Here is a 12,952-nt window from a genome sequence, read left to right as displayed (position 1 = left end):
CGAAGAACGAGTATTCCAAAGGAGTAAAGTAATAGATCGTACGCCGACTAAAACAGAGATAAACAGACAACAACAGAACACGAAGATGGAAGAAATCAAAACGATGATTCAACAACTGAGTCAAGACTTTAAGGAGGAGATGACCAAATTCAAAAGGGAGATTAAAGAGGACATCCAGGAAATAAAAGATGATATAAATATTTTGAAAACGGAAGCGAGACAAAATAGGAAAAAGGTAGAAGATTTAAATGGGAAGATTTGTAAAGTGGAAAGAGAATGGACCAGAGAAAAAAAATGAAATGAATAAAAAATTAGCAGAAACCGAAGATAAAATTGAAATGATGGAGAAGACTAGGATCCGCAATAACATAATAGTCACTGGAATAGAAATAAACACGAAAGAAAGTAAGCAATTAAAAGAGGCTGTTGCTCGCATACTAAATGAAGAACTAAATGTAAAAGCTGGCGTGAACAAGGCCTACAGAATTGGGGTCAAAAAATATGTAGTAGAACTCACAGACTGGGAAAGTAAAATCCAAATACTAAAAACAAAAAAGGTACTGAAAGGAAAAGACATGTACATTGAATCGGAGCTGACTAGAGAGGAGATGGCAATACAAAAGAAAATCAGGGATATAGCCCGAGAAGAACGGAAAAAGGGCGCTGCAGCCAAAGTGAGATACCAAAAGGCTGAAATAAATGGACAGATTATGGAATGGGACAAAAAGAACCACAAACTCGTTTCAAAAAACTAAGAGAACTCCCAGATGGATTCGATATGATAACGACCCGGCTACGTAAAAGGTATAGAAAAGGAAAAGTAACAAGAAAAACTGAAGACACACATACGGAAGAAAACTTAATAGATACAGGTCAGGAAGACTCTCGGGTGCAGAAGAGTGATTACCTCCTCACCTTAAACCAGCAAATCAATGAAACCGAAACAAAACTAAAACACAGGAAGCATAAGGTAATTCTAGTAGCAACGGGGAACGTAAGAACCCTGTACCAGGCTGGAAAACTCAGGCAAGCTCTACATGAGATGGAAAACTATGGGGTGGAAATAATGGGAATAAGCGAGGCAAGATGGAAAGGTGTGGGTGAAATTTCAGTGGACAGATACAAGATAATATATTCAGGCCAAGACGAGACAACTGGGGAACATATGAATGGAGTTGCAATAATTCTGAATAACAAAGTTCGAGACACACTGATATCTTGGGAACCAGTTAATGATAGAATTATCACAGCGAGGATAAATATGAAAAATAACAATTTTACAGTTGTACAGTGTTATGCCCCTACAAATGTTGCCGATATTGAAGATAAAGAGGTCTTTTATAGCACACTGAATCGCACAATGGGATCTATTCCTAAAGAAGATATCGTCCTGCTGATGGGTGACTTTAATGCTAAAGTTGGTACAGACAACAATGGACTAGAAGATATAATGGGCAAAAATGGTATAGGAGAAAAAAATGAGAATGGTGAAATGATGGTGGAGCTCTGTGGACTGCATCAGCTCAAGATTGGAGGAACACTATTTAAACATAAAAACTGTCATAAAATAACTTGGGTATCTCCCGATAAGAAAGTCCAAAACCAAATTGATCACATATGCATAAGTGAAGCTTGGTGTAATAACCTACTTGATACACGTAATAAAAGGGGTGCTGATATTGAAACAGATCACTACTTAGTAGTTGCAAAAATTAGAGCTGAGCTACAAGTCATGAAGAAGAAATATAAACCTAGAGTGACGAAGATTTTTGATATACAAAAATTAAACAAAGAGAAGTTCAAAGAGAGATTTATAGACATGTTGAGGGAGAAAGAGGCATCCATAGACTATGACAACAAAGGAATACAAGATGTTTGGCAGCATTGCAAGGACGCATTCTTGGAAACTAGCAAGCAAGTACTCGGGTATAAATCAAGCAAGAAAAGAGAATGGATGAGCCAAGACACTTGGAATAAAATTAAAGAGAGAAGAGAATTAAAGAAAAGAGGACTATCAGCAAAAACGAGAGAGAACTACGACCAGATACAAAAAGAATATTCAAAAGTGGCAGCTGATATTAAAAAGAAGATAAAAAGAGACAAGAGAGCACACATGGAGAGCATAGCACAAGAAGCACAAAAGGCAGCTGAGAGGGGAGACACAAGAACACTATTTAATAATGTCCGAAGAATAAGTGGAACCAAAAGATCACAAAAATTAATTAAGGATAAAAATGGTAAAGTTTTAACTACAACCGAAGAACAATTACAAAGGTGGACAGAATATTTTAAAGAAACTTTGAACATGGCGAGAACTAATAGAGACGCTCTAACAACAGCGAAACAACCAGACCTGCAAATAAATACAGAACCACCAACTATTGAGGAATTAAAGGAAGCAATACAAAGCTGTAAGAATGGAAAGGCACCAGGGATTGACCAAATCAGAAGTGAAATGCTTAAAGTCGACACAGACACCACTGCAAAAATGTTGTTACCACTGTTTAGAAGAGTATGGATAGAGGAAGTATTCCCTGACGAATGGAAGACCGGAGTGGTTGTAAAACTACCAAAGAAAGGTGATTTAAAACTCTGCAGCAGTTGGAGAGGTATAACACTACTCAGCATTGTTAGCAAGACCTTCAACAAGATAATATTAAATAGAATAGTAAAATTATTAGATAAAGAATTACGGAAAGAACAGAGTGGTTTCAGGTCGGGAAAAGCATGTAGAGATATGATTGTTTCGTTGAGGATAATAGTAGAACAATCGATGGAGTATCAATCTCCCCTATACCTTCTCTTTGTAGACTATGAAAGGGCCTTCGATTCCATAGACCGAAAATGTATGTGGGCAGCACTTACGAATAAAGGCCTTCCCCAGAAGTTTGTCAATCTTATTAAAGAGGGATATAATGGCTACAAATGTAGGATATTGCATGAGGGTACACTATCCGAAGAGTTCGAGACCAGTACAGGGGTCCGCCAGGGCTGCATCCTTTCGCCACTTTTGTTTTTAGTGGTTATTGACGAAGTCCTAAAAACAACAGTCCAAGATAAGAAAAGGGGATTAATGTGGACCTTTGAGGAGAACCTAGAAGATCTCGATTTTGCCGACGACATATGCCTACTCTCCCAGAATGGGAAACAACTACAAGAAAAAATTGATCACCTAAGTAGAACGTCTGAAAAAGCGGGTCTAAAAATTAATAAAATCAAGACGAAGATCATGCGCTTGAACACAAAGGCAGCAACAAGTATAGAAGTAGGCTCTGAAATCATAGAAGAGGTGGAGGATTTCACATATCTTGGAAGTATAATATCAGGGGAGGAAGGAGTCCTGAAGGATGTAACTTCACGTGTTTCAAAAGCACGTAGTGTATTTGTAAGACTAAGCAAAATTTGGCGATCCAGCAGTACTACTACAGAAACAAAGCTCAAAATTTTCTCGTCAATGGTGAAACCTGTTCTATTATATGGATGTGAGTCCTGGACAGTGACAGAAGGCATAAAACATAAACTCCAAGTATTCATAAACAGATGCTTAAGAACTGTATTGAAAATTTGGTGGCCCCGCACTATAACCAATGAAGAATTATGGATGAAGACCGGACAAGTAGAAATAGCACACGAAATTAGGAAAAGGAAACTGGGATGGATGGGGCACACGTTAAGAAAAGACGACAAAGAGATATGTAAAAGAGCACTCTACTGGAACCCAATAGGGAGAAGGAAGATCGGACGACCAAAAGAAACTTGGAAGAGATCCACGCTGAGGGAGACCAATAAATCTGTGGCAGAGATGGGGTATATTGCGAGAGACAGAAACGAATGGAGAAAATTTGTTTCTTCCCTATGTCCCAGCCGGGAATAAAGGGCTTAATATATATATATATATAAGTTTTACCATGCAATTCCCTATGGCAACAGTTAAAAAAAATGCACTGTATATACCGCAATATTTTCCGAATATGCAGTATAAGCGTAGCTATCATCTAGAAAAAAGAAAAAGTTGATATCTTTAATAACAAACAAGTTATGGAGCTTTTTCGCAACTCTGGGACACCTGTATGTATAAAATACATGTTTTTAAAACTGCTTTAATGTGGATTTAAAATAAGAAGCCCATAATATCTACAATAAGTTAGTGCAATGGCCAGTTCAAATACCCACAACAAAGTGAGACTTTCTGGAACAAAATTAAAATTGTTTAAGTGTGATGTAGTGCTAGTGACCCAGTTTAAAATTTAAATTTTAATTACCGGTACCACCACGAGAGCGCGCCAAATGTGAAGGTACTAGCGGCTAGACTAGTAACTAAGGGATGGGGTTGGTAATCCTGGGGAGTTGGCAACTCGGAGAGCGGAAATATAGCGGGGATGAAGCGGGTCTCTGACGCGCGTGGTTGAAGGGGAGAGGTCACTTTTGTTTGGTTTTTCGAAACGAACACACCTTGCGAAGAGCGATCCAGTTTCTCAAATTTGTAAGTTAAATCTGAATCAATTTCACTACCGTCCCGAGTAGATATTTTATGCCCCCGTGAGGAATTCGACGTTTTAATTCACCTGGGTAATTTATCCCACTTTCGTTGCCTTTTTTTGTGTTTTGTTTTTGGGACCAGGACCACGTGGTAAGGGTATGTTGTAGATTTTATTTTGTTGCATGCTGTTTCTTTAAGAAGCGCCCATTTGTTAATTTTAAGCGTTATCTTTCTCCCGGGAGGTTTATTTTTTTAGCAATCTGGTGATTTCGAAAATTCGTAAAGCGTTTTATTTTATCGTTATTTAACTTTGCGCTTTGTTCTCTTTTATTTGCTCATTGTTTAATGTTGCGTTTTGATTTGCTTATTTTATCATTGTTGAATGTGGCGATCTGTTTTGCTGAATTTTCTCATCGTTTAATGTTACTCTTTGTTCGATTGAATTAAACTCTGTTTTTTTCTTTGTGTTGTTGCTAGATTTCCATGGAGATGCTACACTGCGCCGCAAAATTAGCGCATACTGTGTAAAAACTAAAAAAGCCTGTAAATTTAAATTTTAAATGATGCATTATGAAAAGTGGTTTTCTAATGAGTATCGGATTTAAACTTTAAGCTAATCCGAATGATCATTTTTGGTTTCCAAATGGCAGTGAAAAATTTTCTAAAAAGGAATACGATTAATTTTCGTGTAAAAAAGTGCTACTTTCAAGATTTTTCGTGTAAAAAAGTACTATGGGGTGCTACACGGCCTTTAGCGTAAATTGTAATTCAGAGTCCGTCATTTGTAATTTAGAATTCGTCAGTTGTAATTCAGAATCCGTTATTGTATTGATTTAAGTAGAGGGAGTTGGAGAGGGCACGCACCCCCCACCACTTTTTTTGACCTTGACCTCTAAGCCACTCCCCCTGACCTTAATATCCCCACCACTTGGCCTTGATATCCCCACTACTTGACCTAGATATCCCCACCACTTGACCTTGATAATTTCCCTCACCAGTTGACCTTGGTATCCCCACCACTTGACCTAGATATCCCCACTACTTGACCTAGATATCCCCACCACTTGACCTTGGAATTTCCCACCACCACTTGACCTCGATATCCCCACCACTTGAAAATATGTATAAATGTTGGTGGAGCGTATTGGATGGTAGTGGTAAATGATGATTTTCCGATACACATCTCATGGTCGTGTGGTGTTTAGAGACGTACAATATCAAAATCAGTTGGGTAATTACGATTTTGATGGGAATAAATTAACGGTTATTTATAAAAGATGTATGTGTCGAGAGTGTTTTGAAAGAGAGTTAAAAAGTCAGCAAATTGATGGTTTGGAAAAGGCTCTGAAAATTGCCGCTCCGCATGAAATTGATGTTATATGTACTCAAGAGGAATTAAATGTTTTAGTGAAAAACTACGGTCGTGAGTGTTGCAAGTGTAATAAAACATTTTATAAAGTTGTGGAATTTAATCCTGATTATTCGTATTTGATGAAAATTAAATATCTTTAAATGTGTTTAGATGATGGTGTCGGAATTGTGAGTGTTCCTAATTATGCATGTTTCGATAAACGGTTATTAACTTTTACCGGGTGGTCAATTGAAAGACCTTCTCCAGTAGATCTCGCAAAGGCCGGTTTTTACTATATTGGATTTGGAGATAGTGTGGAATGTTTTTATTGTAAAGTGAGAATATGTGCGTGGGAAATTAGTGATATTCCGATTAAAGAACATTTAAAATTCTCACCTAGGTGTTTATATGTGAATTTTAAGAATCAGTTTAAAAATATTAGAAGAATAGATAATAAAAAAGAAATTAATATTAAATCGTACATGGTAATAGTTTGTGTACTTTTTGTTTATATATTATATGTGAGTAGTGGATTTTACTTTTAGTGTAAACTGAATCGTCAGATTAAGATGGCTTCACAATTAAGCGCTTTAAACGAACAATTGCATATTAATAATAATTATATAAGTTTAAAGAGTTTAGAAGTAAATAAAAAGTTTAAAATTAAATCATTTCCCAAATGTAGTACTGCTTATGGTGAAAAGGTGTTTGTGAATCTCGGGGAGAGTAAGCCTATATTACCGCAAAGATTTTAAATCAAGTTTACGAATGAAATGATTGAAAATTTAAATGACGAAATTCGTAATGGAAAAATTATCTATTTAATAAGTGGAGGTATTGTTGGTAAAACAGTAAATGTTAAGTTTGTAGAAGAATAAGAATATATTTTGTACTTTTTTTATTTAATAAAAACAATGTAATATTTATTATAAATTGTGTATTGATGAATATTTAAAAATGAGTAATAAAAATATGTGTAAGCAAGTGAGGTTTAACTTGGAGAAAAACCGTTTTCATTTAATGTGTGTGTATCTAGTTCCGGCGAGAATGGCTCGTCAAGGATATCAACTAGAGTTTGCAAATAGATTGCATTTTTTACGTCGCATTGAAAATGTGGGATGTATTTTATCCAAGGTATTACAAATGGACCATCGTCGAAAAATTTATGAAACTAGATTTAAGAATGTGTAATTGTTAATTTTAGTATTATTTATGTTTACATAAATTGTAATGATTTTTTAAACTAAACTAAACTTTGTAACATTCATAATATGGTGGATAAATAATAAAACAATTGAATTATAAAAAAATGATTTTTAATTTTGAATTTAAAAAAGTAAAATAATTGATAAAGAATACGACATGTTATATAATAAAAATGGTTGTTGAAATGCATGCATGCATGCATGCATTCTTTACGAAAACCAGTTTTGATGAGTTCCCTGACTACTGGACTGAACTAGCTTGAGGCGATGCAGTTAACGGGTCTGTCTGGTCTGTTTTGCTAAAAGAGGAATTCATGTAGTGAATATTATTACCATTATTATATCAAAGTTTACCTTAATCAATATCGGATTTATTTATCCACGATCGTTTCGACATTCCCAACCATTTGACATAGTATTTATTTCCTTTTTTTCGTAGAATTTTTTCTATTAAATAGGAATTTGGGTGTTTAACTCTTTGTAATTCATGTGCATAAAAACCACCTAAAATTGGTTCACCATCTTCATCTTGTAGTAGATAGGTACGTGGTACAGTTTGCTGTACTTTTTTTATCGAAAATATTTCATTACTCCAACTGGGTGTGTAAGATTTGGAAAAGACTTGTCTATATTTACTGACACGTACAAAATCACCAACTTTGAATTTAGATTTGTGCGGATCTATTGTTTTCATGTGACTGTAAACGTAAAATTTTCTTTTCGTTTTTTTTGTTGATTGCAGAAGGTTTATATTGGGTAGTATGATGTTTTGTATTATTGTATCTTTTAACAATATCTTGTAAAATATCTGTCCATTTGTAGTTTCCTAGAAAACTAAATTCTTTCCAAATTAAATTTTTTATTGTTCTAATTACACGTTCAGCCATTTGTGCTTTTTTAGTGGAATAAGTGGAATAGTGATTAATGTGATATTTTTTGAAAACTGCATTCAAACTTTTATTATAAAATTCTTTACCAAAATCTGTCTGAAAATTTTTAGGAATGTTTTTCTTAGTTTTAAATAGTGAACTTAAAGCGTTTGTCACTTCAGCTGCGGTTTTTGTTTTTAAAGGATAAGCCCAAACAAATTTAGAAAATGTATTTATCACTATTAAAATGTACTTGAAACCACTGTTGAAGCGAGCGTACGGAATCATTTCAATTAAATCAGATTGTAATAAGTCATTTAGTCCTTTCACGATAACACGACGTCGTTTAAAATTTACTCTCGCCGGTGCGTGTAATTCCACTACGACATCGCGCTTCATCGACACATCACTCTGTTTCATGATAAACTGGTACTTTTAAAATAAACTCGATCAGTAATCTGGTTTCTGCAGTTTTTTTACTTTTTTGAAAATGTAATTTATCACCGTCACGTAAAATGTATCCCAACAAGTTTCGCGGAGTATTATTTACTAAAGCCGTCCATCCTACAGTTGGATATGATTGAATAGATGTAACAGTAGCTTCTTTTAAGGGAAATATATAATGCGTCCCTAAATCGTGAATTAAATAAGCATTTTTATCGGGGTCAAATTTTCCATTCAATACCAAAGGAATATACGTAAAAGATTTCAATTTTTGAAGACTTGTCTTAAAATTATGTTGTGATATGTGGTGACCGAATTTATCGAGTGTCATATTGTTGCTGTACACGAAAGAACTGTTAATAAATGAAACAATGAAAACTAATTTATAGTCTAAATAATAATTTTTGCTTCTCTCAATTCATTAATGATTAGGCAGAATATAGCCTAAGGGAGTCCGTTTCGGCTCAGGGACGCGAGGGTCGCGGGTTCGATTCCGACCCAGGGCGAAATTTAAATAATAATAAAAAAAAGGCCATATTCTGTCTCGTGATTCGGAAGTCACGTTAAGCCATTGGTCCCGGTCTATTGAGTTGGTCATCATGCCCCTCATAGATTTGTAAACCAGTCCTAGACAGTGTGAAACAAATTTTTTTAGATTAATTTCATTTGAGTGACTCGTATTACCGGCAAGTTGTGATGAAATCAAAAGACGTAAACGATCGACTAATTTATTGGGATTATTCCACGGAACATATTCAATATTTTTATTCGTAACTTCTAACGTTCTTAATCCTTTACCACCTTTCGATTTTGCAGGTGATGATGATGATGATGATGCTTTCGTTTTAATTGATGCTTTACTTTTTTCGGCAGATGTCGTGGGTAAAGTTCCACTCCTAGCTCTACTCATAGGTACACTTCCAGGTTTACTGGTATCTATACTTCCACTCCTTGTTCTACTAGATGATGTTGCAGGTGGTGGTGATGGTTTATTAAACTTGTTTTGAACTGTTAAAAGTGTCGGTTGATTCGATAACGGTTTTATTATACTTTTATACTTTATCCCAACATTTCCAGCAACTTGTTCATTGGCTTGATAATTTTTACGATTAGCATTGGTTCTTTCAACAATTTCTTTATACATTAATCGATCAGTGTCCGGGTGTCGAAAGATAACGTATATTTTGAATAATAAGTTCATCGTTTATAAAATCTATTTCCGAGTTTCCAATAAAAAATTTAGCTTTTTCTGGACTATATCGAACTCCATATTGAAAATCAAATTTATCTTCTTTATCAGTAAGCATTTCTTCAATATATTGACGTGGAAGTTCAGGCCATTGTTCTAAAAACTCACGAAACGCTTGCGTATCAGACAATTTATCAATATCTCTCTGAATTTCAGACAATGATGGTTCCACCACACTCGGTTCTATTTCTTCATCGGGTATATGTTTTGAAATTTCCTCGGTTTCTAAGAAATATGGTTGTCTCAATTTACTCCTGGGTGTAGAACTTGATAGATAATTGGGTGTCGAAGTGACAGCGGGGCTTTTTTTTATCGATATTTCTTCCTTTTTAACAACAGGTTTTTCTTATTTAATTTCACTTATGAGATTTTTAATCGGTTCGGTGAGAGGTCGGAAACGCGTCTCAAACATTTCTTGTGAACTTGCAATTTCAGAGGTTAATCCACGTAACTTTTCGCGCACGTCTTTTCTTGCTTTTGCTAGTTTGATGAGCAAACGTTTATCCATATTGAATGCAGTGTTGACTATAATACTAATGTAAATATTATCGAGTATTTATATCTTTATATATTTATCAAATCCTTTTCTATATCTTCCATCATGCAAATCGCAGTCTTTATTTATAACCAAAAAATCGTATGAATCTTTCCAACAATTATTACATAATGCTTGAAATTTTTCAAATGACATATCACCGTTAACAAGATTGGTCAGATCTTGAGAAAATAACACTATGAAATTTGCATTATCTCGAATTAATTGTTTCGGTATGAAGGAATAAGTCTGACTTAAATAAAAGCAATCTATATAATAATGACGACCAAAACAATAATAATCTCTAATAATTTTTTGATCACAACCAACTACATCATCAAATATAATGATTGAAAATGGTTTGGCTTCGTTTGGAGGTATGGTATGATCTCCTTCTTCAAATTCAAAAAACCCAATGTTTTCTTTGTTTTTTCCATCATTAAGAGATTGTAAAACCTGCTTTACAAATTGATATTTTGGTTGATCAAGAGTTTTCGAATATAAATAAATATTTGAAAAACGTAGCCCGTTTTCGTGGAGTAATAGACTGAGTAAAGCGTTTGTTTTTCCACATCCCGATCTTCCAACAATTATACCTCGTTTAACACCATCACTCAATAAAGTATTATGTTTCATGAATGTATTGGAAGGAAAAAAACATTCATGATTTTCAACATTTAGTGATTTTTTTTCCTTTACAATTTTCATTCTATACTATAGACAAATTAAACCACAACTAAATATGATATAATTCTACAGCTTCTTATAAACAATTTTCTATCATACATTATCTTCGCATGCTTTGTTTAGTTCATTTAAAAACGTATCAAAGTTTATGTGAAAAGCTATATCCTTATGACCCCAGGCTAAAGTATTTGGTGAATTTGTTAATAAAAAATCTTTTATCATCTACACCGGACAGAGCAATTTTATTTCTTCTTTCCGTAAACATTTCGTGTAAACACGACTTGAAAATGTTCATGGAACAAAGAAGAATAGAATTTTCAGTAACAACATTGTTATAGTCAGAAAACCGTATTTGCTTATCGACAACATGTTTACTTATACCTTTAGCTTTTTTTTCGATTTTATTTAATAATTCGATGCAATATGCTTTAGCACCCGTACCATAGAAACTCTTAATTATTGCACCGGCATATTCATCTTTCATTTTTCCTATAACCGAAATACCTGGTTTGATAGAATGTATATTATTGGGTGGATAATTGGAAGTATCGAAACGGTCTGAATTTCGTTTAATATCTTCATATACATTTTCGGAAAATACTTGTAAAACCAATGAATCTGTATCGGTATATAATAAAGAAACATTATCACCATATGATGGTTTCAAGAAATCATAAAAAAACTCATAAATTACGGTTTTTGACATCTCCAATATACAAAAACCAGCATAAATTGGTTTATTATATGTCACTTGAACTTTATTCATTTCTATTGCGATTAGATTATCACAGAAAATTTCCCTCGATTTGAAATGAGGTTTCGCAATCCAAGTTTCAGCTCCAACTTTATGTCCTCTATTGGCCCAGTGCGTTGATAATTTTATATCGCTTCTTTTTTCAACATTTTCCATGGTCTTTCCATATATACTATTAACTAATAATTTAAATAAATCTTTGACAAATTTAGAAGTTGCTCTATTCCTTAACATGGTATTTAAATTTATATAATTTTGAAGCCACGGTGATTGTTTAAATTTTAAAATTCTATGAATGTTATTAATAATTAAACCATGTTTTAAACATTGTTTTAAATTTCTGTAATGTATAATATAATTTGTTTTATCACATAGATTTGGAATTAATTTTGCATGTTTTCCATGGGGGGGTATTATATTTTCTGGGCAAAATGGCATATCATTATGCAGTGAGTGTAATGTTTCGGGATAAATCAAATCCACTTCGAGAACGTATCCAAAATCTGATGTGTCAGAAAGTTCATTTAAATTAAAATTTTCAATTTCATTTCTAGTTAACCATTCGAAAGATCCCGTAGGTAAATATTGCTTCATAGCATAACCGTATAAGTTTGTTGCATCCAAATAAAGAATAAATGAAGATGGTTCCAATAGATTATATTCAGGTAAAAACTTGTTATTGGCGTGACACCATCTTTTAACACATGTACTGACACCACCTCGAATTCCTTTTTTAAAAAAGTGAAGCATATCAATTTCCGTCAAGAGTTCCAATTGTACTTTTGTATATTTTAACATTGCATCCCAGCTGAATGATGGAGCCGTAATATACTGAGCACTATCTAAACCGTAATGTTTAAAACAAGTATTACGGAAATTTTCAAAAATGTCAGCCAACAGTAAAATATCTGATTTGAGGTAAATATCCGAATAATCACCTAAAGTATTACAATCGAATACATCCCATACTTTTTGAGCTCGCTCATAATCTGCATCTGAAATATGTTCTTCTTTTAATTTATCAAAAAAATCATCTTTATCTGGAAGATGTGTAAGATCTAATTTTTGGTATTATTCTTCACGATCAGATTCTTCATGATCAGATTCTTCACGATTAAGTTCTTCATAAGCGTCGATAATAATACTGAAAAACTCTTCAAGAATTTCATCATCAGTATCATTGTCGACGTTTACATCTCCTAATCTATCAGAAGCTATACTTGATGCTTCCGAAACACCATCATCGACATCCATATTGATTTCATCCATCTCGACGGCTTGTAGCAAAGGGTGATGCAGTTCACCATCACCCCTCTGATTTACACCGTCAGCGACAGATTGAATCTCTAATATGTTATCGATGATTGGTGCTGGTGAA

General features: G+C 34.0%; 1 protein-coding gene and 1 long non-coding RNA gene across 6 annotated transcripts in view; one reads left to right on the top strand and one right to left on the bottom strand.

Moving 5' to 3' along the window:
• LOC138137147 (myosin heavy chain, clone 203-like) overlaps positions 1-12,952 on the top strand; it is a 305,955-nt gene that overhangs the window by 165,749 nt on the left and 127,254 nt on the right. The gene's annotated exons all lie outside the window — the stretch shown is intronic.
• Positions 7,135-10,840, bottom strand: LOC138137169 (uncharacterized). The gene is made up of 2 exons (XR_011161605.1): positions 7,391-10,840; positions 7,135-7,335 (listed from the first exon to the last, which is right to left on the bottom strand). It is a non-coding gene; the product is annotated as an uncharacterized lncRNA (long non-coding RNA).

Source organism: Tenebrio molitor, chromosome 8 (genome assembly GCF_963966145.1).
Source record: "Tenebrio molitor chromosome 8, icTenMoli1.1, whole genome shotgun sequence".
NCBI lineage: Eukaryota > Metazoa > Arthropoda > Insecta > Coleoptera > Tenebrionidae > Tenebrio > Tenebrio molitor.
Note: the sequence above shows the minus strand (reverse complement) of the source record. Positions and strands in the feature narration are given on the sequence as shown.